Genomic DNA, 4540 nt, shown 5'->3' on the forward strand with positions numbered 1-4540 from the left:
ATGCAAAAGCTGGACAGTAAATATTTAAGACAGTAGAAGAATTGATGCTTTTGAATTATGGTGTTGGTGGAGAGTACTGAAATTGCCATGAACTGCCAAAAGAACCAACAGATCCGTTTTGAAAGAAGTGCAGCCAGAGTGTTCCTTGGAGGCCTGAATATCCAAACTCCGTCTCTCATATTTCTGACATATTTCAGGAGAGATCAGTCGCTAGAGAAGGATATCATATTTGGTAAGGTAGAAGGTCAGAGAAAAAGAAGAAGACACCCAACGAGATGTATTGGCAAAGTGGCAGCATCGATGGACTCAAGCATGGCAACAATGGTGAGGTTGGCCCAAGGTCAGACAGTGTTTTGTTCTGCTGTGCATAAGATTGCTATGAGTTGGTATCAACTCGATGACACCTAACAACAACAAACAAAAATTCTTCCACTTGGCATTTTCACAGGACAGTAAACACAACATCTCAAGTGTAAGAGAGAAAGTTTTGCCATCCTGGCTTTTAATGAACATTCTGGCTGTACTTCTTCTAACACAAATGTGTTTGATTTTTTGGCATTTTCAATATTCTTCACCAATATTGTAATTCAAATGTATTTTTTCTCTTAGGGTCTTTCTTATTCACTGTCCAACTTCCATATGCATATGAGAGGATGGAAAATACCATGGCTTAGGTCAGGCTCACCTTTGCCCTCAAAGTCACATCTTTACTCCTTAATACTTTAAAGAATATATTTGTAATGGATTTGCCTAATGCAATGCAGTTCTTGTGTGGCACTGTGGGATAAAGCACTGGACAACAAGGTCAGTTTGAACCACAAGGTTGGTGATTCAAATTCACCAGTTGTTCCTTGAAAAATCTATACAGGGTCACTATGAGTCAGAACTGACTTAATGGCACTCAACAACAAAACAGTTCCATGAGTATTGACTGTGGATTCAAGCAAAATGAAGTCTTTGGCAATTTCAATATATTCTCCAATTATCATGATATTACTTATTGGTTCAGTTATAAGGATTTTTGTTTTCTTTACATTGAACTGCATTCCATATTGAATGCTGTACTCTTTCATCTTCATCAATAAATATTTTAATCCTTTTCACTTCTAGCAAGCAAGGTGATATCATCTGAATATTGCAGGTTCTTAATGAGTCTAAATAGATTGTAAGTAATGTGTGGCACTGTAGGATAATCACTGGACTACTAACTGCAAAATCTGCTGTTCAAGCCCACTGTGGGAGAAAGATGAGGCTTTATGCTCCCATAAATATACAGGCCTCAGAAACCCTATACAGGGGTTCTATGAGTTAGAATCATCTCAGTAGTAGGTATTTGGTTTTTGGTTTTCTATTTTTCTAGTATAAACAGCATGTTCTTTTAGTATTGGCAAGTTTCCTGACAACAAGTTAGAGCATTTCTGGTTTGGTGGTGGTGGCGGCTATGTGCCGTGGAGTTAGTTCTGATTCATAGCAACCCTGCAGAACTCTGGTTTCTGAGGTTGTAAATCTTTACGGCAGCAGAAAAACCCATCTCTCTAGCATGGAACTGTTGGTAATTTCAAACTGCTGACTTTGAGGTTAGCAACCCAACTCCACTACCCTATGAGATCGCCTTTATTTCTGGTTTAGTGATGCTGAATTATATTTCAAGCAAGATGAATTATCTTTCCAGCACATGAAAGGACAGTGTTGGAACTTCACTGAGTACATGTAGCTGTTGTTGTTAAGTGCTGTCGAGTTGATTCTGACCCATAGTGACCCTGTATAGGGTTTATGAGAAGCAGCTGGTGAGCTTGAACTACTGACCTTGCAGTTCAAACAGTTTTGCAGTCTTGCACATTAACCCACAGTGCCACTCTATGTATGGTGTTATGCCTATTTGCTAATTAAATATATATGTGCATAAAGAGTAGAGCAGGGTTTTAGTTCATATTAACCCCGATATTGAAGATGTGATGATGTCGGTGATAGACAACCCACATCATCCACAGTTGAATAGGTGGCATTATTTGCAAAGAAATCGTTTTTCTGTGGTGGTATTTGTATGACCTTGAATCAGTCTTGACACTGAATGACCCTGGATAGGGTTTCCCAAACTGTAAATCTATGGGAGCAGAAAGCCTTCTTTCTTATGTAGAACATGTGGTGGACTTGAAGTGATGACCTGTCCAGCAGCCTAAGTTATAGCCCCCTACACCATCAGGTCTACTTCAAATTGGCTTAAGCAAGTTGAAAATAATTAATACTCCCATTTCAGAGATCCAGAAATGATTGCATAAAGCAAATTGCATAAAGAGGTATGTAATTTTCTCAAAATATGAAGCTAACAAATCAAAGAAACAGAATTTGACTCCTGACTTTTAAAGAAACTCCCAAATCTGTGTTTGTATATTCTAAATGGCAGGTGTGTTTCCTTTAACATCAGTACATAAAAGAAAATTATTTAACCATACTTCTTTTATCTCAAATGTTTTTTTTAAAATGTACAATAACTGGTCATAAAATTTACATTTTTTTTTTTGAGGAAGAAACCCCTACAATATTGAGGGAGATACAAAGTTCATCAAGTGATTATTTTTTTTCTTGAGCAAATTTTTCATACATCACTTCCTAAGTTTCATCTAAATGTACTCTAAGGAGAGCTACAGTTTATATGAGAATAGTTTATTTTCCACCCAATATAATTAGTTGCCAGATAGATATTTTTCGTACCCAGGTAGATATTTGTCATTTCACATTTTGGCACTGATTATACTTGGCAATCTCAGAGATAGGGAAAACTTGGAAGTTCCCTTGCCTACATGAAAACTGAATCGATGGGAAAATATATCCATAACTTCTTTCATATTAGTTTAGAGGCAAATTGTGCTTATAGAAAAACATCTTTGCTAAATGATTTATAGTCATTGAAGTGAATTTCAAAAGGTATACAATTTATTTCCCCAAAGTTTTGATTTAATTGAATGGAAAAATATTTATTGTCATTTTAGAGAGCAGCTGTTATTTCAGACCATGTGATTTGTAATTTATATTCCCCAATCCTTTGTTGATATATTAAAAAGAAAACGTTTCTCACATACCCATAATTGCATGACCTCAGATATGCTTCACACAGTCATATACTGTTGTTGTTAGGTGCCATTGATTCGGTACCGTCTCATAGCGACTAATATGCACAATAGAATGAAACACTGTCTGGTCCTCGGCCAACCTCACAATAGTTGCTACATTTGAGCCCACTGATGTTGCTTCTGTGCCAATCAATCTCCTGGCCGGTGGGGGGGGCGGGTCTTTCTCGTTTTCTCTGACACTCCACTTTACCAAATATGATATCCTTCTCTAGTGATTTAAATACAGTATTTTATAAACTATGATATGGAAAAAAAGATGGAACACTTTCTATGATAGATTAAAGCAATGTTGGTTTTTCTTCTGTCACAAAAATCTACAGAATAAAGTAATGCTGCGTTTGGTCTTAGCAACATATAGCATGCATAACCTCTATTCCCTCAGAACTAAATACAATTATCTGATATGTATGATCTGCTGACATTTTTTACCATTGTTTATCTAGCAATTGTCTGCATTGTGTGTGTGTATATATATATGTAATTTATGTAAAGACAACTTCACATTTTTAGTAAGCAAGTCTATAAATTCTACCAATGCAGAATAAATGCAGCATCACAAAGTATTTCTTACAGAAATCTTTTGTGTTTAGAACAACTCCTTTCATAAGCCTCCTACAATCACTGGATAGTTCTTTGTTAATATGCTTTCCTTATATCATTGTATTTTTCTTTTGTGCCATTTCAAATTATTGTTAACAAAATATCACATTTTTATTTAGAAAAAATATTAAATACACAATCAAGGAGCATTGCTACAAAATAATAATAAAAAAAACCCTTTATTAATTAAAATATCAACCTCTGAAGCTATTGTTTCTCAATATTATTCTCCATCTATGTCTATACACTACTGAAGGCAGTGTTTCCACCTCTCTAACCCTTTCCTAAAGAGTTATGTTCTCTTCAACTTACCCACATTAAACTGTAGTTTGGGCATCCTTCAGGGACTCTGATTGTGCTACTTTTAATCATTCTTTGAGCTTTGGGGAATAAAAGAAGTCTAATCAGGGTGATAGGGTAGATGGGGAAGATTTTCCAAGGAAATTTACATAAAAAGCACTTGTTACCCTTGAAGAATGAGCAAATACATTGCCACTATGGAAAAGAGCTTCTCAGTTCAAATTTCCTGGCATTTTTACATCAATGCAGTTTTCAACTTTCTTAAAATATCTTCATAATAAAACCTCACTGATTGTCCTATGTTATTTCAGAAAATGTACATAAAGTTTGTCAATTTGGACATGCTTTTGAATTCCAAAATTGTTGCTGTTATTAGGTGTCACTGAGTCAGTACCAACTCCTAGCGACCATGTGCACAGTTCTGCATCAAACTCACAATCTTTACTATGCCTGACCCCATTGTTCCTACCACTGTGTCAATCCATCTCACTAGGGCATCTTCCTCTTTT

The 4540-nt window shown here is 35.9% G+C and overlaps 1 pseudogene; it reads right to left on the reverse strand.

Moving 5' to 3' along the window:
• LOC102834805 overlaps positions 1 to 4068 on the reverse strand; it is a 12907-nt pseudogene extending 8839 nt beyond the window's left edge.
• Positions 4069 to 4540: the final 472 nt, after the last annotated feature.

The sequence above is a fragment of the Chrysochloris asiatica genome, unplaced genomic scaffold (genome assembly GCF_000296735.1).
Source record: "Chrysochloris asiatica unplaced genomic scaffold, ChrAsi1.0 scaffold00044, whole genome shotgun sequence".
Classification (NCBI taxonomy): Eukaryota; Metazoa; Chordata; class Mammalia; order Afrosoricida; family Chrysochloridae; genus Chrysochloris; species Chrysochloris asiatica.